Source organism: Ambystoma mexicanum, chromosome 8 (genome assembly GCF_040938575.1).
Source record: "Ambystoma mexicanum isolate Mex_15411 chromosome 8, UKY_AmexF1_1, whole genome shotgun sequence".
NCBI lineage: Eukaryota > Metazoa > Chordata > Amphibia > Caudata > Ambystomatidae > Ambystoma > Ambystoma mexicanum.
The window spans coordinates 1,349,264,570-1,349,292,097 of record NC_090929.1 but is presented as its reverse complement, the minus strand read 5'-3'; positions in this window follow the sequence as shown (position 1 = coordinate 1,349,292,097).

The following is a 27,528-nucleotide window of genomic DNA, read 5'->3' as shown; positions in this document are numbered from 1 at the left end:
CACTGTGTGCTAATAACTTGTTATTATATTTACCTAGTACCTATACCTAACAGGACAACACATTTATTTTCAAACCCACTGCAACACATGCCTCAGCCCTTACCCTCTCCCCTTTTCAACCTCTCAGCCACCCCTCTCCTTCCAAATCACCTCTTTCTTCCACACGTTGACTATATTAATACAGATGGGGACACAGTACTCCAACCCTCGGAAAAGCCAAGGTGCTCAGAGACCACCCGCTGGTGATTAGCTGCAGTATAAGTGATCTAACAGGTATGTAGTGATTCCATCAACCACATTTACGTGGTGGACTTTAACTTCAACTCTAAATGATTGACCTTTTTCCATTTGATATATTATAGTGTGACACTTGTTGCCCTATAGTTAAGGGGAAACCAATCATCCAAAACAAGTGGACAAGGCTAATATTTTTTGAGTCATTAGACAGTTCAGCACGAAATTCTTGAAACAAGATATCTGGCCTGTGCCTCCCCCCCCCCATAACTGGAAAACTCAGTGCAAATCTGTGTTATGCTCCAAAAGGTATTTAGAGTAAAAATAAAGGTTGTGCTTTTCACTTTTTTTGCATTGGTTTATCCATATGGGAAAATGCCAACTGTTTGCTCACACGCACAGCCCATTTGCTGGATACATTTTCGCCACATAAGAAACGAATTGGGCACAAAGTGACCAAAGAAAATCCTTGGTTGGGTTGGCATACAAACTTGCAGTATTTTTTTTTTCAATTTGGCAGAGAGCAGGGTGTCTCGTACCCCAAATAAGTTAGTTACATCTCCCAAGATGCATTGGGGCCCAAAACGTTTAATTCCTGAAAATCTACCACCTTGAAAATATAGATTCAGATATAGAATGTTTGGGGAAACTACCCTAAAATTATATAAGGGCTGTTAATAGGGCAGGTTTGGGACTGGGGAACATGTGGCAGAGTAAGATAGGAGGATTTGTGAAGGTTTGGGTCTTGGGCATAGGGTAGATTTGTTTGTTTTTTCAAGCTTTTTTCTAAGATCTCGATCTGACTCTTTACACATATAAAATATTGAGATGTGGCAAGCCCTGTAAGTGCTAGTTAGGGAAAGAATAGTATATTAAGTTAAATTAGGAAACAATCCGGTTTTATTATACAAAATAAGTACAGGAATTGCTCCAGAAATAAAGATAACATGTGGGAAGTGGATATGAGGAGGATATCATTGTGTAGAGGTGTTGGATCTGCTTTAAAAGCTTTTATTTGGTCCATAACATTACATATAAAGGGCCTCATTACGACCCAGGCGGTAAGTTACCGCCTGGGCCGTGACTTTACCACCATGGCGTAAACTACGTTTACGCCATGGTGGTTGGCGGACTTACTGCCCCATTCCGAGTTTGGCGGGGCGGTAAGTCCCCAATCCCCATTTACCCTTCCCCATTCCCATTTTTGCCCCATAGGGCATAATGGGAGTGGGGAAGGCGTTAATTACGCCACCGTAAATTACGGTGGCGTAATTAACTCCATGGTCCCTTAGCGCCATGGATCTTAACGGCTGCAAAAAGCAGCCGTTAAGATCTCCATGGCGCTAAGGGACCTCGTACTCAGGCGGTAAGGGTCGGCGCTGTTTACGGCGCCGTAAACCCCTTGCCGCCTGAGTTGTAATGAGGCCAAAAGTGTGCAAAACAAGGTTAAGAGGTGCTGATGCATTTTTTGAATGGCCATTGCTTTGATTGGACAAGCTTTGAATGTGATTTATCAATGAAGACAAGTCAGCCGTGTAGATCTCTCCATTACCCTACATTTCTCTTCCTAATCCCAGTTCCCCAATAGTAATCCATGTCATTACCCACACAGCTATCTTCCTCATCGGAGTAACCCAATAGTACACCATGAATTCCCCCAATGTACATATTCCTAAACCCAGTACCCACTGGTCATCCAGGTAATTACTCCCACATCCCTCTTCCTCATCCCATTACCTGATAGAAATCTATGTGCTTACCCCCACATCCTCTTCACTGACCCAGTAAACAATAGAAATCCATATCTTTAACCCCACATCCCACACCCTTATCCCAATACCCTAATAGTAATCCATGTCACTTGCCCCACATCCCTCTTCTTCACCTGAGTATCCAATAGTAATCCATGTGGGGTTAATGACTACACTCTTCCTCATCACAGTCCCCCACACCCCAACTCATTCTTCCTCTTCACAATCCTCCATGAACCACACCTCAATCTTTCTCAAAACATACCCCTGCTACACCAACTTCATTTTTCTTTGTAGCTGTACCCCACTAGCCCAACCTGAATTTTTCATGTCACGCTCCCTTGCTACTCCCACCTCAAACTTCATAAACACAGTCACCCGCTACTTCCAACTCAGTCTTCTCTTCACAGTACTCCACTATCCACACCTAAACTCACCTCACTCTTCCTCATTAGATTCCCCCACTGCTGCTACCTCACTGTTCCTCATCTTTGTCCCCCAATACCACCACCTCACTCTTCCAAGTCCCAGACACCACTATGTTGCAGTTTATTAAGTGGTCACACCAAACTCAGGGAGTTCCTTTAACCGAGAATGAATGTGGTGCAAAATAACGCACTTTTAGTTTGTGTTTGGTTCACTGAGGTAAGGCCTCCAACCTGTCTCTCACCCAACCTCAAAAAGTAACCGGTGACACAATGGACTAAGAACTAGGCTTGTGTATTAAGAATATATTTATTAATTAATTTGTTTTAAATCATATCCATAAAGATGAACTGTTTGTTTCCTATCTCTGCCCCCACCAGTGGTTCCTCTTCTGCAGGGTCGGATTGGCCAACATCGTCCCAGGGGTGTGGGAGCCTGGGCCGGTTTGGAAGAAAAAAAATGAAAACAAGATTATTTTTTTTCAATTTTTTTACAAAAAGCCTTTCATCCTTCTTAGGTCGATACATGAGTATGAACACATGTTGGGTGATATTGTATGCATCTTTGTTCTATAAAAAAAGAGCTTAACCGTAAGTGCTATAAAATAACATATTATCATTTGGCCTTGGACGTCTGCTTGGATTCACAGTAATTTAGTGCACTTAGGAACAATGCTATTTGATGCCACTTCCTGTTTTGCCAAGGGTGAATGGTCTTGTTTCATCGCTTCCTGGGATGTCACTTTGGGGTGTGGTCAAATGAGATCACTTCCGTTGATGTAATCATAGGTGAAGGTTCGTGAGGCGAGGGTTGGGCCTTTTATATTTTTTGGGTGACCGGGTCTATTTCTTGTCCCAGTCCGACCCTGCTCTTCTGGATGCAAGGTAGTTGATAATACTGGACACGCAGGTGCTGTCTGTGGGTTTTTCCTAGTCGGGATAGGAGTCTGTTCCTGACCAAGAGAAGGGGTCCCCTCCGAGCACACATGCCGCTTGATAAGGTGCCAGAACGCCATACTGGGCTGTGGCGAAAGGGTTATTATTTCAGATGGCCTGTTAATTGGGGCAATTTTGGGGTGCCTGCTTCCCATGAGGGGGTTGAGGATAAGTGCTGGGGCCAGGCATCTAAGGTGGTAATTGGGGGTAGGGTGGGGATATCTCATATGCCCCCTGGGCTGGTCCGTGTGAGCTCCCAGGGTGGGGATTTCCATAAGGCTGCCGGTTGTAGTAGGGTTGGATGTATTGATAGTTCCCGCCCTGTCTGCTGTGGTATTGCAACGCAAAGTGTCCCCACCTCCTGCAGGACCGACATTGCCCTTGGCTCCCTCGTCTGGGGTCCTTTCCTCTGAATCCTCCTCCCCTCTCTCCCCAGGACCCATCTCGTCCTCTTGCAGGTTTTCCTTGACACTGGGGTCCCATGTAGTGTTGCTCCCCCCACTGTTCTTGCCAGTTGTCTGCCCACACCGCTGCCATTCACGCCTGTGTGGCCATAGAGGCGCTCCCTTCCTCTCCCATCTGCTCTGGGGGTGGCACTGCTGTTACAGCCCTGACCTTCACTAGTTTTGTCTGTACGAGTTTTGCTTCCTCAGCTAACCTCCTCTGAATAGTTTCTTTTTCTCTTTATTTGATACTCCTACAATGATGTACTCTGATTTTCTGAATCTCGGGCCTGCCTTTGGCTTCTATCCCTGCTAACTTGTCAAGGGCCTTCTGTACTTCCTTTTGAAGTCCTCGGTTTATAATTAAATAAAATAGGGAGATGGACTAGTCCCACGCAGTGCCCGTCTCTGCGTGCCACATCTCTTGGACCAGAACAATGAACTGTGCAGCATCTTCCTTATCCCCCATGGTACATTGCATTATGGAGTATAAATCGGGTGTATCTGGGAAGGTCCTCTGCAGTGCTTCCCACACTTGTGCACAAACATTATTAAATGATGCCCCATCATGCATGTCATTACTTATGGTTACTACTGGGTAACCTGCCTTAACCCGCATCGATTCTGCTTGATCATCCACTGTGGACACTAAGAGGATTTTAATGTATCCTATGGCGAGGGGCACACCTGCTGTGTATTTCTCAAAGCCATAGATCCATTTCCCCGTGCCTGCTGTGAGTGGGGGGGACTTTAGGAGGTTGTTTCTATCCATCTGGACCTATGGGACATAATGGGGCTGCCAAGCTCCCTTGTGGATGAAGGGCATCTGTAGTTTTGATTTCACCGTTCTACCTTTCACTCCTGCTCTTTTCTTTTTTGCTAGGGCGATCCTCCCCATCCTGTTCGAAAGTCTTCCTTCTCATGTATCCTCCACTCTAGGGGTGGCCCAGTGTATCTGCTGTACCTCTCCTACTGCACCCTCTTCCACTTCCTCAAAGTCACTCCAATACTCTTCATCCCTCACCAAACCCACTTTCTCATTTCCCAAACTATCAGTTTCCCCTTCTTGTTCTACCCACACAGCCCGTATGGGTGCGCACTCAATCCTAAAGAGGAAGTTGCCTAATTTCCATTCCTCTCCCGGTAGGGGAGGGGTGGCCTTTGGGGGTCGGGCCACTCTCTGGTCCTTTCGTCGCTTCACACGCTGCTCGTAATTGAGCTAATTCTGTGCGGGTGGAAGTCAATGCCACCTCAATATCCCTGTAACCTACTGCAGTGTGGATGGGGGTGGTGGTCATTGGGTTGTAGGGTGTTGATGGGGCAGTGCTTGGCGTTGCTTGCACACTTCCCCGATAGATAAGTTGAATTTGAGTGCCCTTCTGCAGGCCGTGTGAGCAATGGATACATTCTCTTGGGCTCCTCTTGCCCCTTTTCTTTCTCTCCTACATCACCTACCATCACTGTTAATGTTTCCAATCCCTTCTCCCTTTTATCTGTGGTGGGGGCTTCTTCAAACATCTGCCACAGATCTAATATCTCCCTTCAATTTTGCAACAGTTTTCCCTCATATTTGGCCATTAGATAAGTGGACAGGTGGTCTAACGTACCCTTACTAAACGACCCATCTTCCACCAAGGCATGAGATAGAACCCCACCCCCTCTGTCGCCCACTATGCGTGATATTTTTTTATTCAGTCACTATACAGGGGAGGTTTTTACAAATGTGGGATAGCGGGGTAACTATCCCCATGGCTAATCACTTTTGTCTCAGGTGTAATCTTCAGAAAATAATCGTATGGACCTTTTCCCCTTTCGTCCCCTCTATAACCTTGGGCCCTGTTTTTGTCAGTCAATGAACAAATATCACATATATCTTAATCTTGCTTATCAAATGGTCAACCATACATAAACATGCAACAATTTATTACTAATAAACAAAAACATAAAAAGCAAAACATACATTTAATAGCCACTACTTCTTCCCCTTAGAGCAATAACTTGTTTCTCACCCACTCACTCCTCACTCGCATCACTCCTGCCCCTCCTGGGCCCTCCTCCATACATATAAAAAACACTGAAAATAACAAGCTAAAATAATAACCACTACTTATTCCCGAGCCCTCTAATTATATGGGACCCCTACTTTTATCTCTGTATTTATTCCTTGCACTGGTTGAGTGTAATGTGGCTGCCAACTTCTGCCCTCTTTCGAGGGTAGGTTCCAGTATCTCCTCTTTTCTAATCTCCTTATTTCTCTAATAAAAAATATTAAATTGCCATGTAAAAAAGAAAAAAACACTTGACTTCAAATATCCACCGAACTCATTCACATTCAACCATGGTGTGTTCCCTTCAATCACACCGCTCTATGTCTTTAAAAAAAACACTGTTTATCCTTGCAATTTATACTCCTGTGCCAGTGTTCTTTCAAAAGCCTCCATTTGCAGTTATTCCACAATGCCTGGGCCTCTCCCTTGGGCGACACCTGGCTCTAATGAGCAGCTGGGTATTTGCAAAGCCGGAACCCACAAGAACTGCTTCCTCTGCATACGCGTTTTGGGGGACTGGTCAGATGTAGGTGGGCATGGCCTTTACGGAGAGGCTGTGGATCTCGCCGCAAGTACGGGGGGCTAAGGAAATCACACTAAGAGGTCACCAAATGAAGGCACCAACCTCATACAAGTGTTCCAATAATTACACACCCCGTCAGGGAATAATACCAAGAGATAGGTTGCAAGAAAAACAAAGTTTCTATAATACCAATATGCCAGCAAAGAACTTTGCTGCCTGAGAGCGCACTGCCAAAAATTACATGGGCAGCACATTAAGAAGGCATTAAGCATCATCAGTGACATCGGGTATAGGGTAAAAATCGACATTGCTGATTGGTGGTTTGTTTGTATATACACTATACAAGGGCCTACACCATATGGGATGCCAGAAGATAATTGGCTGCTGCTTCCCAGTCGATCTTGGTGCACATGGGTCAGCTGGGCTCCTCTCCGCTGTGAAGTTCCGGTCGCTCAGGCAATACATTTCTAACTAATCGAAGCTAAACAGGAACCGGTTATTCATGAGCAATGGCAGATACCTGAGCATCATATGTATGAAAGGGGTACTTTGAGAAAGGAGAATAATATATAGACATGCCAACCTCCACATTATGGGCTTCAGTGATACAACAGCTCCCACACTCAAGTTTATCCCCGGTGGATTTGATCTACCGTCTACCTTCCCTGGTGCCTCATGATAAAGACAGGCGTGTGTTGCTATTGGGAGAATATATTGCTGCATAGGTTTAGATCTGTGGTGGGTTCTCTGAAATTGTAAATGCAAGGGGGTTTGATGTTTATCTGTATAAAAGGAATTGGGAGGTCAGGACTGTGAGGCATGGTGGTCTCTGTCCTGGCAGGGGGGAGGTCAAGAGGGCATGGGCAGTTTAGTGGAGATTGATGGGCACTTGTGCTGGGCCTGTTTCTGTCTAACGATCTTCGCAGAGTGCATTCCTTGACAAATGGTACTAAGTATTTGCAACATTGAGAGGACAGGGAACGGATGGACTTCCGTGAGAACAAGGCTTGTGCAAAGCTGGTCTGGTGCATTGGTGGCTTGCCCCTTCTCTGCGAGACACTGGGTATGCTAGCACTGCCGCATCGCAGAGTGGTGATTTTTGGGCCTAGTAAAAAATGGTATCTGGCCTGATACAAAATGGTGTCTTAGTTTTGAGACATAGGTGATGTTATTCGTCTAATTCTCTATGTTATAGGGCGCTTACGCGCATCGTGGAGTATGGGGCTCTTCCCCCCCCTTAGCTTCAGTGGAGTTTATATAGCTTGGCTGGGGCTAGGGGGCTGGGGGAGGACTATTTCCTTCCCAACAATATGAACATTAAACTGGATGCTACTATCCCCTCTTTGGGGCTCTTTCACAACCTCTGTATCTCTCTCTCTCTCTATTCTTCCCTCTGGCCTGACTCACTCTGCAGATGTCCCCATCTACAACCCTCTCACCACACCTCTCCTCTGGAGTGACTACTTTCTCCTTTCATCCCACCTCTCTGTCTCTACCACCCAGGTCAAGCCGACCACGGCACTGCCATCCACCGTTTTGGTAATCTGGTCCATGAAGCGTATGTTAGTTGAGGCTTTCGCTGCTACTTTCTCTCCTCCTCCTACACCTTTGGCTGACTCGCACTATGACACAGCCCTCTCTGAACTTCATCTCTCTATCTCTAACACTCTTTACATCCTTGTCCCTGTTAAGGGGATCCATTTGAAGTCAATCCAAGTGCATGTCTTGGTACGATTTTGACCTCACCACCCTTAAACACAAGTATAGGGTGGCTAAGAGGAAGTGGAGGGCATCAGATGCACCACTTGACAAACCGGCCTGACGCCTGCTCCAAAGGCAGTACAGACTCTCTGTCCTCTCAAAGAAAAGAGCCTTCATCCGAGCCCGTGTCTCTGTGTCATCTAACAATTCGGCCAAACTTTTCAAAATTTGCAAAGAGCTGGCCAATCCTGTTGTGGTCTCTACCTCTCCTGTTCCCTCCCAGACCCTCTTCATGGCCAAGGCTTATCATTTCACACTGTATCTTCATCTACCTCCTATTCCTCCTCCTCTACCATCCCTGTCCCCTCTTGGGCCATTGCTCCTCCTCTTTTCTCCTCCTTTCCCCTGTTCATCCCTGACAATGTTTCTAAACAAGTCCGATCCATGAAAGTGTCGTCAAAGCAGGTTCTCCCCTGCTCACCCAGAACATCAAGGACTATTTCTGCACACTTGCTCCAGCCTTGGCCGGTTTCTGCAATCACTGCAACCTTCCCCCCCCTCTTAAGTATTCCATTGTGCACCCCCTTCTAAAGAAACCCTATGCCGATCCTTCCTCTCTGGCTTACTATTGGCCGATTTCCATCACTCCTTTCCTGGGCAAACTCCTGGAAAAGCTGGCCGTCAACCAGCTTAATCTGCATACTGAATCTGTTGGTTGTCTCCACAAGCACTTTTCTAGCTTCAGAGCTGCCAGAAGCACAGAAACTGCTCTCCTGAATACCTGGGAAGACTTGCTTTCTGATCTTGACTCTAACCTGCCTTCTTTCTTCATTCTCCTTGATCTATCCTCTGCTTTTCACACAGTCAACCAAGCCATCCAGCTCAATCGCCTCCACTCCAACCTAGCTATCACTGGTCAGGCCCTGCCCTAGTTGACCTCCTTTCTCACTGACTGACCATCCTTGGTTCAAATGGGATATTTCCTCTCATCTATCTCTCGCTCTACCTGTGATGTTCCTCGGGGGTCTAACCTTTCTCCCTGGCTTTTCAACCACTACTTGGCACCCCTTGCACACCACAGTGTTACATTCTGCTCTAACTTTCAGTGTTATACAGATGACATCCAGCTCTCCTTCTGGCTCCCCTCAGCCACCTCTGGTCCTTCTCTCATACCAGACTGTCCCGCCACAATTCAGCCTTAATGCCAGTAATACTGAGATCCTCCTCATCGATACACCTACTCCCTCCTCTCTCTGGTTGCCCACCCTGGGCACTCTTACTGCTCCTTCCTGTGAGGCTAAGAACCTTGGTGTCATCTTCGACTCCACCCTCTATTTCTCTCCTCCCATATCCAACATCTCTAAGAAGTCACAATTTCAGCTGCACCTCCACAGAGGTATTCTGCCTTTTGTTGCTTTCCACCCAAAGCTCACTGTCTCCAGATCCCTGCTCCTCTCTAAACTGGACTATTGCAACAGCCTCTTTCGAAATTTGCCCATCTCTACTCTTCGACCTTTACAACTTATCCAGAACAGCACTGCAAGACTTGTCCTTGGCCTCAAGCCCAGGGATCGTATCTCTCCAGCTCTGAAATCTCTCCACTGGCTCCCTGTGGCTACAAGGATCAAGCTCAAGAGCATGTGCATCATCCACAAGGCTTTCTGGGGCCTGGGACCACAGTACCTCCAATGTTCTCTTCCTAAACATCTACCTTCTCAAGCCCTCTGCTCATCCACCTACAGCTCTCTGAGGGTCAAACGCTTCTCGAAGCGGAGCGTGCCAGGTAGATCTCTTTCCTTTGCATCAGCCTCCCTCTGCAACAGCCTCCCTGCCTCCCACAAACTTGAACAAAACCACCTCTGGTTCCGGGAGCAAGTCAAGACCTTCCTTTTCACTTCAGCTTTCTCACTTACTCTCGCTTGCTAATGTCCCCTCTGCATGTTGGTCACCTGCCAACTTATTGAAACTTGGGCCAAGGCTCCTGCATGTTGAGTTGCCCTTGCACTGCCTCTGAGCTCCCCAGCACTTAAGGGTCTGTATCTGCAACACCACAGTCCCTTGTCTCTCTGCACTTATAAGCCACCCTCCGGCACCACGTATTGAGTATCCTGCCCTTCTCCTTTCTCCTCCACCCTGGCACTTCTCCCTTCCCTCCTCCTTGCACTTGCATGATCCAAATGACACAAGTCCTAGTAAGATCATTGTTTTGTCCTCCTTCTTCCCCCCTCCTTGTCTTGTTGCGCCTATAAATACAGGTGTACAGGTGCGTTACGAATGACTTATATAATTTCATAGCATTGCAATTTAAACCACAGTCTGTCGGTTCAAACACATTCTCTGCTTCACCATGCATGCTGAAGTGTGTTGTTCCCTCGAAAAGAGAAGTGCCGCTGCCTGTCTATTGCTTGAAATGTCCTTCACCCCACTAGCCTCTTGGGGCCCGATTCACAGAAGAGTTTTATTATGCTGCAATCCCATAGGAAAATGTTCTGTGAATCAGGCCCTAATCCCTATTTGAGTCAACGAACAAACCCTGGCTGTTGTTCTTCCAGAACTGCATCCCTATAGCCACATCAAATCACCTTGATGGTGCATCCTATCAGCCCATCCGCCATCAAACCTCGACTGTCGAACCAAACCTGGGGACATCCCCAATCTGTATCGCTCAAGCCACTTAGAACCTCAGCCTTTTTCGAGTTAGACCCGGTTCAACACCTGCTCGCCTCTGCATGGGCATGACTACTGCATCTAGAACAAACTCAGACTACTGAACTGTGCTGAGAAGCCTGGTTCACCATTGTCTAACTGTCAAGCCATTGCAAGGGGACTATTGGCTAATAACTGCCTTCTTGGTCAATTTGGGCCATAAAGATGTTCTAGATATTCTTAATTCCTTTTTACAACACCAAGAACATATGCTTTTGAACATTGTTGTTTTATTAGCTTTTATACCCCAGCCTTGTTACCCAAAGTGCTGTATCTGTTATAACTTTGCATATTCTTTGTTCCTTCTACAGAGATGGATTTTTTCTGTGTTTTATAGTTAGTTATGTTTGTGCTTTTTTTTTAATTAAAGTGTATATTTCGATAGAACTTTGATGGGGCATTCTTTTATTTTGGATTATTATTCTTAGGTGTTTGGTTTCTTCTGAACCATATTCACACCACTCTTGAGAGTATAGCCTTCCCTCGCCCCACATTACTACAAAAGGCAAAGAGGAGTATCTCCTAACTGTTCCTGTTTTACATTTCTGATTGTGTTGGCTCTTTGTGTGAAGGCTTAGTGGCCAGTTTAGTCTCTAATCTTCATTGTATTCCTGCAGAGCAGAAGTAAATTTGTCACAATTGCCTGTTAACCTGGTACTGCTGGTTTCAACGAAATGATTACCTATGTGAATTAGGATGTTAACATTTGTCCTAAGGGTAATGACAACAGAGTTTCATTAAATAATGATCTTTGCGTGCAAAAGATATCAACTTGAAAGGGCACCTGTTCTCTTGCACTTCAGGTTAGTAATTGTAAGGTATACTGGCTAATTACAGTGAAACTAGTGAACACAAAATAACATGTTTACCTTTTTTTTCCAAATGTTAAGATGCAGTAACTCACACCCCTGGTTTACTTGTCTATACCTATATAACACATGTACAAACTTGATGTAAATCGAATTACAACTATCATTCACCCACAATATTTTCAATAATCATAGCCTTCAAGCATTTTTGATTATTTAAAAATAAATAAATACGTTAATATGTCATTACATTTAATACAGCCGAAAAACCTTGACTACGCACTCACACTCCACCATTAACAAATCATTGGTTGCAGCAAACGTGATACAAATGAAACCACATGTTTCTAAGGCACACACATAAAAGAAAGGCCAGATGAAGAACACCCCTGATTGAAGATTATCATACAAGAGTAAATGAACAGAAAATAATCTGCTATTTATTCTAGGCAGCAGGTGGAACAGATAACTGCTCATCAAGAGCTTGTAATCTGCACCTTTGTTTGGCCCAGGAAGGTAGCCATGCCTATGGCCATCTCAGTATTACTTGCAGATAATAGATTCCATCTCATGGGTATAATTATTATTATTGCATGTTCAACAAGTAGCAGTTTTCAAAAGGTTGTGGTTCCACCAATGAAAGACATCTTACCAAATGTTCTCTCTTCTGGGAACAAGACTGGGGCAGTTAATAATCCTAGGAAAACAACCTTGCCTTTAACAGGTCTGCACATATATTATTACAATAGTTTTCATGGAACATAATGTACAGTGTTTTAGTTAGTTGACACTTTTTTGGGTGTTCACATGAAATGGCAGACATCAACATTTAACTCAAATTACACATGCTTTCGGTGGTGTGACATTGTAATTAGGGAAGGCATAGTTTTGCCACACATTTAGTGAGTGATTAGACTGCCTGCTGCATAGTAAAACACACGTGTAGAAAATCTTTTTTTTTTCCTTTTGGCCACACCTATATTATTAGATAAGGTTATGTACCTTTGATTTATTTAGCATATGTACATTGAGCTTTATTAAGTATATTTGTTAGGTGTTGTATTGTGCAAGAGGTCTGCCATGTTAGAATAGGCCATTGTTAAAGGCTACAGATTTTACCATTTTAATGTGCTAGGCTGCATTTCTGAACTATGTTAGTTTCATTTAATTGTATGCCTGCTATTAAGCAGAAAGCTCCAGGCAGCCAAGGTCAGGGTGGAAAGGCATGCAGAACAGGTTTCATCTAAATGTGACTCAAGACAGCAGGTGCCTATCCAGATGACCCTCACAACCCACTGATAACATATTCGATGAAATTGAAAATGTCATACTGTCAATCCTGCAGTTAAAAACATTTGTTAATAGAGGAAACCAAATCTATGAATATTGTCTATACAGATTGGTAAGGCTTTTTCCTGGATCAGACATGTATTGGCTTTGATTGCAGCTATGGATCATGGTACTTCCTTTCCTCCAAACTCGATATAATGTCCTAATTTGTTTGTGGCCATCCATCTTCTTTTGGTGCCTATATAAGTTTGAAAAGTCAGCAATCCAATCTTGAGCAAAAACATGAGAATGTATAGTTACCACTGTCTCGTGTCTGGGGTCAACAGCCATCCATTCCCAGAATGCATAAGAAATGTGCACCACCCAGTGCCTTTATATGTTTCTCCCAAGTTTCATTCACCAGGTATGTCTTCCTTTCTTTCAGGCTAAATTGATATAGTTGTTCCCCCGACAAATATGAATCCCATCAGCTGGTTTTATTTTTGATGCTTCTAATAGCTTTTTGTATATCCTCCTAGACCTATAATCCAACCAACCCACCAAGGACACCTTTCAGGACTTCACTTTATGCTGTTTACACTGTTGTCCTTATTAGGATCCATATTCAAACAATTTACTGCCACTTCTCAGCAGTCTTAGTCTAGGTTCAACTACTATTATATCCCCACGTAAATGCTTCCAGTTTGCAAAAACTAGTCATTCTTGAGAAGTATTCATTGTTTGGGGAGCCCTTTAATTGGCTATTGTTGAGTGCTAGTAGTTTCTACGAATGTAATCCAGCCCTTCAAAAATCATATATCACTTATACATATGAATAATTAAAATAAAATCAATTGTAGACTTTTCACAAACATTTTTAAATGTTTCCTTACTGGGGATATCAGAATGAATGCTGTCTGTGGGTAACCAAAAAGTCATATAATAATAGACAAGCTTTGTCTGATCTTTCATCTTGCTTAGATTGGAAAGCTATTCCAATTTGTACTTTCTCATTTTGATTATAAAGCTCCATAAATTCATCAAGAGCCATTTTGGAGTCACAACCCCCTCCCAAACGGATTGTCAGAGAAAAGCCATGTGATAAATCAAAAATATTCAAAACAATATTGTTTGAAATCATTAAAATATCTTCCCTTTTACTTTTTTCTAGAATTGTAGCAATTGACCAACCACAAGTGCTGGTAATCATTTAGCTTAACCACCTGCAAAACAGTTTACATTTCTTTATATGAGCAGAAAGATATTATAAGTGCAATTACCCCATACATATGTTTTCTTGTGCTTTGCTGGGTAATGTAGACACATAAATTCATACTTCACCCACTTGCTGGCTTCAGGACATTTGCTTTTGAGTGAATGTTCCAGATCCCTTCTAGCCGCTTGTGCTGAAAATATTACCAGGGAAAATCATTGCCAGCACATCTCCTTACTTGACATCTCCTCACTTGCTACAAAAAATTGAAAATCTGGCCCATTGCGTACAAGGGTGGACATGTACCGATCTACCCATCCACTCAGTCGTATATTTAGATTACTGTTCATGAATTTGCATATTCATTCCAAAGGGTTGCCTTCTCCTTCAATCTCTTTTGATCACATTTAATAATCACCTATGAGCATATTGTTGAATGTGACATGACACAATTGATATATGAAAAAGGATGAGCAGCTACCCTTACGTACGGTCACATACCATATTAATATTCCTTTGATTGTCCATAAATTTTTTATTTTGACTTTGCACAGCTTCCTCATGGTATTAGCCCACTTACCAGAATGTTCATTCTGGTTGCTTTACTTGGGTTTATAATCTATTTTACTGTACCATCGTATTGTTAAGAGTAAGCTATATAGCTCTATATCTTTATTACAGAGTATTACATTTGAACCGTAATAAGTTTTAGATGCTTGGCAGTGTGGCTAGACTCGCATCTAGGACTTCCTTTCCCAGGTGACTAACGGTGCACACACTACACATAATTATTTTAAATGCGAACCATGGAGTGAATTGTTTGAAGCAGGCAGCCCTCCCTCCCCTCCCCCAGCATAGAGTTTGCTTCCATTATGCTGTGTGGATCGGATTATCCGTTCGACAAGGTAACTTTAGACACATTTCAAGTCAGCTAATTGTTTTTTCCCATTCTAAGATGGCGCCCACCGATGTGGTTAGTTGCAATGTATCCTTTAGTTTACTTTTGCTACAACGCAGAACGCACTGCAATGGCCTCTCATTGCGGCATGGACGCGTTACTACAGATAAGAGTTAGGCACCTTACAAGAGTTATCTGCTACTTAGCAACGTAACTTGAACCTTAGAAGCTGGTATTGACATTAACGCTGTCAGCATTATTTGTGTAACGTGGCAGTTAATCCCTTATGGATTTTAAGTATTGGAATACTCTTTAGAATTCCTTGCATTTCGCTTATCCTTTGTTAACGATAAAATAGCTTGTACTCTAAGTGACACGCTAGGCGTTATTGACGATTTAAACATGACGACGAGCAGTTTATTAATATACATATCTTGACACACAGAAGCTGTGATTTTTCACATGGCACGCGGCATAGATGCCATGAAGGAGTCTTTCGGTCTGAATGATTTGGAGTCCAACATCCATTCATAGGGAAGCATTTGCTTTATACTCATTATAAACATAATACACTTGAATTGATAGTGTTTACAGTGAGCATTACTTTTACCATATAGGATGTTAGAAGAATGACTATATTGCCAGTCCACTTTAGATCACCAGTGGAAGGTGGAGATTTTTTTAATTAAGCTCTACATTCAGTACAATAAACAGGTTAGTCGTACCTACCATCTTTTGAGTTTGTTCCTATTAGATATTTCTTTTTTACACCAATTGGCATGTTCTACAACTAAAAACATATGTGTTTCTCTTTCTTTTTCTATTCCTTACTCCTTTTATGATGCTACCCTTTTGATGACACGTATGTAACTTCTTTATGTTTTGGACTACCATCTAATACATTATTTAAATGAACTGATGATTTTGACAACCTCATGTTATTTTACATTGTGCATATGATTTAACTTTGTGAATCTTTGTAATCCTGAATGGTATAACAGTGCGTGGGATATACTGGGACATGATTTTATTGCTTTGACAATTGTGACTTTGATGTTTTATAACTACACTTATACTGATTTGGGACTTGTATGATAACAACCGTACAGGCCCTGATGAAGGACAGTGTTGTCTGAAATGCATTGGTCCCAGTGAATGCATCTGAAACTGTGTCGTACTAAAATTTAACTGAAGAATAAATCATTTACTTAGAGCGAAACAACCAAGCTTGATTTTTCAATTCCATGAAATACTACTAACCTAATTATAAGTTAAAAAAATATATTTTTGGCAACTGGGAGTGCAGCCCACACCGGTGGCTCAATAGTTGTGGGATGTTTTTACCCATGAATCCAAGCCCTACAATAAAACTGTGCAGTACTGGCATGGAAAACATCATGATGGCCAAAACACCCCAGAGAGTGCACAGGGAAAACATGAAGAATAGGCTGCCACCCATTTTTGCCTATGTTGTGAGCACAGGAGGGCACTGCCTAAAACCACCATTGGGCTACACACACAGTAGCCTGAAACCATTGGGAATGGCAATGCTGATTGCCAAAAAAAGCAACCCAGAACTGTGGGGAATTCATTTTATTATTCCCAAAAATGGTTGCATTACCAGTACTCACCACTATCAGAAAGCCGGCGTTTTAAAACCACCAGACTTTTGTGTAAAACTGAACAAATGAAACAAAACCAGACCAAGGAAAGACTTGCTAAGAGGTGGATACAATGTAAAACTATATTCTGAAATGACTTGAAGGAAGTAATTATTTAATGTATAGGTAAACATTGTCAGTTTGATTTGAATGTAGAAAACTGGGAACAAAAAGTGACATTTAGCTGAAACCTGGCTTAGTGAAACTGGATTCTGCCTGACAACTACCCCCGACAGGAGAAACCTGTTCAGCCACTCTTCCCAGGCCTAGCTGCATCCTGCTGCCCCTTGCCAAAAGGAGTTGTCACCTCTCTGATTAGATTAGGGGTGGAGCACCTGGGAACTGGAAGGAACAGACCAATGCAACTCCCTTGACTCAGGCAAATGTTATATTGGGGGCGTTGTAAAGTGGCTTCCTCTTAGGGGAAACTGGGAGGGGCAGTGCCTCTGCTAGCAGCTGAGCTTGGGGGAAGTGGATAAACCAGTTATTCCACCCTGTGATGTGGGAAGCCACACCCCTTTTTGACCAGGGCACAATTTTAAAAAGATAGATAACTCATAGTGCGGACTTGTCAGAATTATATAAGTAATATCATTATTTTTGTGATTTTTCTGTGAACATTTTGAGAGGCGTTAGGACCTTGTGGTGTATTCTGGGGGTATTCTGGGGGGTTGCTAGCGGAAAATAGGGTCTCACTCCAAATGTCTGCACTTCATCAATTAATGTCCATACTCCTTGCGCACATGTGTGTAATTTTGGGTAAATGTCGGATATTGCAAAACCATTTAAAAAGCGCAAAATGTTGTCATTTTTTAATGCAAGCCCCCAGGAAGATCAGAGGCGGACAAGCATGGACCATAAGGAATATATAATGTGCACATGTAATTTCAACAAATTGTATATCTGGGAAAGATGTATTTGAATCAAATATAGATTTGTGGGCAAACTGACCAGGGGAGGATCCTCTCACCCATAAACAGACCTCATCATGATGACAATCCATTTCCTTCCCCCAATCATGGGAGAGGGGAGAATTGGGCCAATGACAAGTAGAGAGGGGCAGGCTTAGCTAGGCCCAGGCACACACCCATTTTCAAAACACATAAAAAGAGACTGCTGGGACAGGTAGAGACATTCATTTCCAGTTGCTGTGGAGCATGCAGACAGACGACTTCACATCCAGAGATCCAACACTTAGACTTCCAAGCTAAACAGAGACTACATAACTTTGAACCAAGAAGGCCCACTGCAAGCAAAAGTATTTGTCAGCAGGCCTCAAAATCATTTGCAAACTATTCCACAGCGAGTTGTCTGAATTATTTTGCCAAGAACTCTTGCCAGTACCCAGAAAGCAGTGTTACATCCAGAATCCACTTGATCCGGACCGGAAAGTAGAGCAGTATCCAGAACCAGAGGCCGCTGAATCCAGAGAGGCTAGACCAGCAGAGCAGAGCTGACCCAGATCGCTGTGAGCAGAACCGGTGCCTGATTGACCCGCCGAGCAGACAGAACTGCAGCCGGACGTGTTGACCAGATCCGTGATGAGGCCTAGTTCAAATTTATATTGTGAGTACCTAGCAGAACTGTGCAGAACAAATCTCTTAGTTAAAAAATTCTAATCCAAACTATTTTAACCTAAGTAGAACTGCCTCCTAGAAATCGTGTCATCTGTCATCTTTAAAGCTGCACAACTGTCACCTGTCAATTCTGCAGCTGCAAGCTGTCACCTGTCATTTTGAGTTTACTTTAAATCCGAAAAACTACCTTTATTTAATCGTCCGTATCTCTGGAACCGTTTAGAATCTAAGCTTTCCAACGAACCTAAAACTGACTTGCAACTCCTTATACTTTTGCCTTAATCGCGATTCACGCACTCGCAAATTTTGCCGCGATTTGCGATTTGGCCTGATTTCTATACCTGTAAAAAGATACCAACTTTTTGCTTTCCTTAGCTAAAAATTCGTTTGCCTCTTAATAACCATCCCTGAATCATTGCTAAAGTGAGCCTGAGCTCATCCCAAGTATCTCTCACTCACCCTGAACCTCCTAAAGGGAATTAAAAGCATTTTCAGCATATTTCTCACTTCACTGCCACCACATTCAAAGCACTTGGGCCTGTGTTTTAAAACTCATACCTGTTTTCTCTAAGCTTGCTGGGGTGGGAATTGAATTTCGTATTGTATTTGATTGCATTCCTGAGAACTGTGTGTGTTACTTCCATCTCCTTGCATTGCATATAGGGGGGGGGGGGTGAATTGCCACCAGGGGAAAAGTGAACATATGATATCTTGTGAAACCATATCAGTTAGTTTCTGTACTGCATTTTCATTCAACATTGCATCCATTTGAAACCATAAAAGTATCTTTGCTACTTTATCCATCCTATACTAACTCCTCATTGATTGTAAAGAAGTGTGCTAGTGCCAGATTACCCATTGTTGATCAACATCATATGTCTAAGTGTACTATCAGATATTAATTCATTATAAAGTGTGATATATATATATATTGTTTAAATCCTCAAATAAACCTTTTAATTTGCAAAACAAACCTACTTCTTGGCTCAGTGGGGTCAGGGGGATTCTAAGAGGGGGGTGTTATACAAGGGTTGTCATCCAGAGTACTGAACCGAATATAAAAATACATCAATAAGGGTTTTCCTCAGTATCCCAGACTAGGCATTGACTTAGCTATAGTGTTGATTGAATATCGCTTACATAGTCAAGGTCCTTTTTTTCATTTTGTCTGTGTGCCCCGACACTGAGGCACCTTTTACTGGGTGTGCACCCCACGCAGAGACATGTGCTCGATATAAAAACCAATATACTATTTCTGAATTCAGCTGTGCATACTCACTCCCCTCTCATGCCACTTGATAGTTCCCATCCCCACTCAGGTTCAAAGCACATGTAAGTCCAAAGCCCAACCATCCCCATCTATTTCTCAAAGTAAGGTGGATGGAAATGTGCATTAGGCAATGGAAGGCAATCTGTGATGCATACCTTAGGATGCAGGGCTGATGTGTCATGTCACTGATCATTTCTATCATTGACAGCAGCCACACATATATACACTAGTTCACATTGCTGTAATACACGATTGCCAATCAAAATATGACCTAAATCAGAGGACACAAACAATAATAGATGTTGACTATATACAATGCATCACACCATTACAGGCATTTCTTTTTGGGGTAACTATAGCACAGGAGTTTGTGTGCTACCCATGAACCAATGGTGGCATGAAACTCCTGGCATATACAATGTGGGAGAAGATGGGTATGGCAAGATAAATCATGGGTTAACAAGCTATCCATTTTAGTTTGCACTTGACCCCATGCTGAGGACAATCAGCACACCTGTAACCCTTACACCAATGGCAGCACTAACGAATGTATGATGGTGATGCATATTTGACTTGTGAGAGAAAATCAACATGGCATGGCAAACTGTATTGTACTTACCAGGCACGGGAAGCTGCCTCTACAATTGCACAGCCCTTGGGAATTCCTCAGGGCTGATCGTATTGCGTTTCTGGAGTTCCCAAAAGCTGGTGTTGGACCTCACACAGCTGTGTAGTGGTCTCTGTTGACCTGATAACGGATATTCCATTCCTTTTCTCCAGCAAATCACCGGACGTCATTCCAGCACTTTTTTACATTGCTGGCTTGATGCTGGTACTCTGGTGGTGATGGCAGTAGGAACATTCTTCCTCATCCAGGTTACTCAATCCTCATCAGCTCTGGGTTTTTTTAGGTACTAGCCTATGCGTCTTCTAATGGCCTGGTCCTAGGCTTCCTCCCTTGCTGTTTTTTTCTCGTAGTTCCTTGCCCTAAGAAAGATTCCTGGAGTCATCGTCCTTACTTCATTGAAATTTCGTAGTAGATGTGGGCTCCCATTACCAGGTGTGCATTGAACTGGGACTCATTCCCCTCTATACTCTCTCTCTGAAGTCTGTGCACACAATGCAAGGCATCGCCCAAAGTTCTGCATTGTTATTAGGTAAGTTGCACAACATTATGGAATGGGCACTCTTGGGGAGGAGGGATGGCAATAGCTGATGCCATTTTTAAGATAAATAGCAGTTTTGCTAATATTCTTCCAGGTATGTGTTTGGTACTAGATTGTTAATGGATAATGAGTAAAAATAGGTATCGGGACATATTTTACGATTATAGCTCAGGCTCAGAAATGGATGCGAGTTGTAAATGGAGGACATTTGTTTTTATTGCAGGTTTTATAATCAAGTGGCAACATTCTTTTTACTGTTTAGACTCCATTCCTGAGTGTTGTTTCCTTGTCTCTAAAAATGCCAAGCCCTCAGTTCTGTTGGTGTGTTGCTGGGGGTGGTGGATTGAAATACCATATGGTTTCCAAACTCAAAACTTGTAATTAATTCAAAAAGTTCAAATTTTTACACTAATTTTCTTTTCCCTTAGCTATTTTACTGCCACAACACAGGGTAACATTTGCATGTCTTCGCAATCCAACATATTTAAGATAAGATGTATAGGCTTCATAATACTGATTCTTAATCCTTTAAAGGAAATCAAAACAAACACCAGCAGGCCTCTTTATTTTGGCTCTATTGTAAATGATGTGGTTTTCACCCCAGATTGGACTGTTTTTCCATTTTCATAAAATGTTTACTGGATTCTACCATGTAACACAAACATTCCATGTTGAAAATATGCTTTTATTTGGGATGGCCTGCAAACATGAACATTTCCTCACACATGTGTTGTTTGGGTTCTATGCACAGGCTGCAGCTCCCATATTTGTTTTTAAACTGGCACTTTCCTTTCTTTTCATGCTTTTCTTCTGTATACATTTCCCTTCAGGGTCCAGGAGCTTGCTGAAGACTTATATCTCATGCAACCTGCCTAGTTAGAGTATGTGACTACCTGGTGAGAAATAGATCAATCCTTTAGGTTGCCCGGTAGTGTTTTTGATTAGGGATTTCCTCAGACCCCATTCCTTGTGCCATGCATGAATTAATTTGACCATGGTATACTGTAGTGGGTGCTTCTTGGCTCAGGGCTGGCTTGAAGATGTCTGGTGGGCTTGGATCTTTGTTGAACCTGCTCTATTGCTTGCTGTAACTAAAATAATTCTGTTCAGTGAAACATACCACAATGTTCAGTTTAGGTGACATTGTGGTGATATGGAAATGTTCTGCTGTTGGTTCTCGTTTCCATCTTGCTTGCATATTGCCTAGGGTTGGGTGGATCAATGTGACTTTGTGAAATGTCTTAAGACGTCACAAAAAGCTTATGATTGGGCATAGTCATTGAGGTAGACAGTAAGGTTTATCATTTGCTTGATAAGCTTGCACATTTTCTTCTGTGGTCAGGCATCATGCTTCATATGGTTTAGTGAACTTGAATTGCTCCTAAGAATACCATTGTGTACTGTCATAATATCCGTTGATAGGCAGGTGTGACCTGTTTGTTGTAGCTTCTTCTCCACGCTGCTCCTCTTTTTCTTTTGACTTTCTTGAGTTTGGATAAATAGATGTTTGTTTTTGTCCCATAAAATGGTAACTCTTTACAGATGCCAATTTGTTCAGATGAGACCCCTTTACAGATGCATGTTTGTTCAGACTACTAAGGATCACATTTAGTACAGTGTGTACTCTATCCTTGGGGTGAGAAGGTGCACCATGAGACTGTATCTTGTTTTATGGAATAAGAAATATGTTAAGTTCATCCAGGTTTCAAGTCTAGTATGATCACTCGGTGATTGGTATATTTATGATGTGGGATGAATAAAAATGTTCAGTTGAGGACAAAAGCAATGACATGGCAGGGGCAAGGATGTCAAGGGTGTTAGAAATGACAAGATGCAGGTTAGCAAGGATAGAGTCAGAAGGAGAGTCGGGAGACGGGATGGGAGGGCGGATGAAGGTGGAGGAAAACGCAGCAACTGACACTTGCTTCATCAGTCGAGTGATGGTGAAGGAGGGTGGCAGTGCAGGGGGTGGCTTGAATAGAGGGCCAAAGGGCCCCAAGTGGGAGGGAAGGAGAGAGTGGTCAGACCAGGATGGGGGGGATGGTGACCGGATTAGTGATAGGGATGTCACCAGAGATGAGGGCATAATGAGTGGGTTGGCAGAGTGAGTCGGGCTGGAAGGAAGAATAGTGAGAGATAAGGAGTCACAGAGGACCTGGAACTGAGAGGTGGATGTTTTAAGAGAGTCAAGGTGGATGTTGAAGTCAGCAAGGAGGAGGAGTTTGGAAGAAGAGGTTGAAAGGGATGAGGCAAGGTTGGCCCATACAGAGAGGAAGAGGGTGATAGGGCTAGGGGGTCTTTAGATAGTGGGGATGGGGAGAGTGAGAGTAGGCGAGACCCCAAGCCTACAGATGAGGCATTCAAAAGAGCAGTAGAATTGAGTAGGAATGATGGAAGCAGGGACCCACTCAGGGAAGATCAGGATCACCCCTCCTCCATGGCTGTTGGGTCTGGGTTTGATTAGGATTTTGTAGCCCTCTGGAAGGAGAGTCTCAAGAGCAGTGACAGAGCTGGCATTGAACCACGTCTTGGTAAGAGTGAGGGCATCCAGGTCTAAGTCTTTGAGAAGGAGACAGATATCAGAGCAGTATTTGACTGCAGAGCGAGCATTCAGAGTAGCTAAGTGAAGCTATTTGCCACCTTTTAAGGTTTTCTGAGGGGGTGGACAAGGGCATGGTGCTCCCATCGGTGGTGATGGAGATGTGTGGGGAGAGGAATAAGGTGTGGCAGGAGTAGGGAGGAATTTTACGAGAGAAGGCAGGCACCGGTCGAGAAGGAGAAGAGTAGTTTGAGAACCTTGGGCCATGATAGTTCCATTATGATAGACATTAATGATGAACCTAGAGAATGAGACACATGCAAGGAGTACTTCCCACCCAGTGCCACCATTAATGGGTGAGGAGGAGAAAGAGCAGAGACCAGATGGGGGGTCCATAGATCACGGGACGGGACAGTTTAGAGGATGGCTGTGAAAGTCTGTCTGGAAGTGGCATTGATGTAAGTGTCAGCAAAAGGTAGGCCTGGGTTAGAGTCCTGGAGAGCTATGCTCAGCTTTTTTTCTACCAGACTTCGTTAGAGAGGTAGGGTAAGTGATAGAATAGCAGTTGGAATAGAGAGGAGATATGGGGAGTGCCATGGGAGTAAAAGCGGAGAGAGATAAGCAGGGGAGCTGCACAGAGCAGAGGAACTCACCAAGTGGCCTAGCAGTCAGGCAGGCACAGAGGAGGAGGTGTGCAAAGGAAGAAAATCAGTGCACAGATTAAAAAGCAATCCTAGATTTGAAGTTACCAACAACCACTAATACAGCAGAACATATGGAGAATGCACACGTAAATTCAAATTGTGTTCCGAAAAGTGCTAAAACAGCACAAAAATGGAAGATGCACAGATGTAAAAGCACACCTAGATTTGCATTTCCCCAAAAAGAACACATACAGGACAAAACTGGAAGATGCACAGGTATAAAAGCACATCTAAATTCGAATTTCCCCAAAAGGCACAACTACAGCACAAACAACGAGGGTGCACAGGTGTAATGCAAGCTTCGAGACCAGTTTTGAGGAAGTCACTAACATGCAGTGGAAAACATACAGGGCACACAAAAGGTGCTCAACAAGCTCTAGCTTGCGGTTATGCTAAAAGGAAAGGGCGACAAAAATCCATGGCAACCAGGCAGAGGGTTGTAGTCCAGCTCTGGGGGGCTTACCGGTGCAGATAGAATCAGATAGCCCATGGTCACTGAATGAAAAAGTACCACATGTTTGGCCAACAACGTGGGCTGCGGTAAGTTGCTGGAGCGGTGGCAGGAGGGGGCGTCCTCCAGCTCCGGACAGGTCCAGACAGGGGCCTTTGTGACAGCCTTGAGGATGTGGTTGACTCGCCTGCCGGCTTCCGGTAGGCCAGAAGTCCCCTGGATCAGCCAATCCAGAGCGTGCTATGTGGAAACCATAGCAACGTTCTGACAAAGTCATGTGTGGCCATCTTGGAGAGTGAAAAGCCTTGTTGCTCGTCGGGAATCACCCTTGTGTACTTTTGATGAAGAAATGCAGGCAAAATGCATTTGTTATGTTATGTTATGTTACTTTGCATTTATATAGCGCCTTATGTACCATTGGTATGGTCTGAAGGCGCTGGTAGGTTGAAAGCCCTTGGGAACCGGAGTTCAAGTCAGTTGAGAGAGTAGAGAGAGTCAAAGGTGGATGTGAGCGCCGGATATGTGTGCAGCTGGTGTGGCATTCGTGTGCTTCTTAGCTGTAGGTGTGGTGGTTGAGAGATCAGGAGTATGTGATTCATCTGGTAGGATTTATCCAGACCGAATGTGGCTGTGTTAGGCCTGAGGAGAACGCCTGGCTGGGGGGTGTGTAACCAGCAGTGTTTACTTAGAATGATGGGGAGTATGCGGCAGATGTTGGTATGAGAACAGTTATACGGAATGGTGTCATAGTATCCCTGTGATCTAGGTGAATGGTGGTGTAAAGAAGAGAGTAAGTGTGGTGATGTGATATGATGGATTACATGCTCTTTTAAACGTTCCATGCACTCTATGTAGGTCACGCAATTCTACGCGCTACAGTCCGTTCCATGCACTCCAGTCCCCTCCATGCACTCCAGTCCACCCTACACACCCCAGCCCGCCCCACGCACTCTAGTCCACCCCGCGCACTCCTGTCTGCCCAACGCACTTCAGTCCGCCCCACGCACTCCAGTCCACCCGAAGCACTTCAGTCCGCTCCACGCACTCCAATCCGTTCCACACACTCCAATCCGTTCCACACACTCCAATCCGTATCATGCATTCGAGTCTGTTCTATTTACTCTGATCAGCTCTGTGTATTCTAAGTTGTTTTATGCACTTCATCCACATATTTCACCCGTACCATCTACATACTTCAACTGTTCCATCCACATATTTCATACATTCCATCCACATATTTCACACGTTCCATGCACATACGACACCCTTTTCATCCACATACGTCATCCATCAACATACGTCATCCATCCACATACGTCACCCGTTCCATCCACATACGTCACCCAGTTCCATCCACATACTTCACCCGTTCCGTCTGCTCTACGCATTCAGCAGCTCTACGTACTCATCAGCTCTATGCACTCTTTCGCTCTACACAACTCATCCGCTCTACGCAACTCATCCGCTCTACGCAACTCATGCGCTCTAGGCACTCGAACGCTTTATGCCCTCGCATGCTCTACGCATTCACCTGCTCTACGCACTCACCCGCTCTAAGTACTCATCTGCTCTACGCACTCATCCGCTCTACGCACTCACTCGCTCTCACTCACTCACTTGCTCTTACGCACTCACTCGCTCTTACGCACTCACTGGCTCTTACGCACCTCTCTTCTCTTACACACTCATTCGCTTATACGCACTCATTCGCTCATACACACTCGTCTGCTCCATACACTCGTCGGCTCCATACACTCGTCGGCTCTACCTACTGGTCTGTTCTGTGCAATCATCCGCTCTGTGCACGCTTTTCCGCTCTGCGCACTCTTACGCTCTGTGCACTCTTCTGCTCCGCTCACCCATCACGCTCTGCTCACCTATCTGCTCTGCTCACCCCTCCGCACTGCTCACCCATCCACTCTGCTCACCCATCATGCTCTGCGCACTCATCTGCTCCACGCACTCATCTGCTCCACGCACTCATCCGCTCCACGCACTCAGCTGATAATTCAGCCTCATGTTGTGGGAGGCAGAGGCTACAAGGGCAGGCCAGTCACCACCACCCCAGAGGAGACTGTTGCATTATCTAAAAACTGCAAGGTTGTCATTTAGTACCATCTTAGATAGTGCTGAGCATATAGTAATATAGTTCTGAGTTTAAGTGCCTGAATGTGTTTAATGTCAGAGTATTGATAGTATGGAGGGTTGAACACTCAATGTGAAGGCAAAAAGATGCCCTGTGTGCTGAGTTCAAATATCTCTGTAATTCTGTTTGGTCTGCACTGTTATGACCTAAAGGGTCTTTTACAGCCTGTAATTAAACATAAGATTACAGTAACTTTACATCTGAACAAATACTTGACTATTTATTTTTAATCAGTCTACTGCATATATGCAATGGCCTAAAATTAAAACACTGAATTTCTGGTGTGAGACGTTTGGTTCTGTGAAGGTCAATCTGATTAAGGCCCCTGGAGGTCTAAAGGTGTTTCTAACCTGGGTGAACTCGCAGACATGAACTACTAAGGAGAGGGGATATGACTCTTCAGTCAATAGAAAGTTAGTATAATCCCATTTATTCTTGGCTTCTCGGGGAGGAATAATACTAACTACTGGGGGCTCTGAATTGTTAAAACCTGATAAAAGAAATATGTCAAATGACCCATTCCCTGTTATTCATTCATAAACAGTCAAGAGACCCATTCACGGTCGATGTCCCTATCTATTAGCCGTTAAAAGTAGGCAGGTGCTAACATAAGCAATCATCAGTTTTCTACCATCACAGACACCAACGTGGAGTTCCTATGATCACCAACTTGATTTGCAGTGTCCTCTCACACGTGTATCTCCCATTTAGTGCCACCTCACACTCTTTGAACACCAGGCAAACTAGGAGAACCAGGATGAAAATGATCTACAAATCAATGTTTTGAATATCCTGCATAGAAGATCCCCTAGCATAAACTGTCAGTTGTATGCCATTCAAACCCCATATAAGGCCCTTTTACAGAATGTATGCATCGCATATCAAGACTCTGGACTCATAGCCATAAACTAACACGCCTACCTCCATCAGACAATGTATATCAACAGACAATTCAACCTCCTTCTGCACAGTTTGACTTAGTTCTCAGATTTTTAAAGGTTAACTCTAACTCCTTCTCATACTGCAAAGTTTGCCTAAGGCAGATGACTTTTGCATGT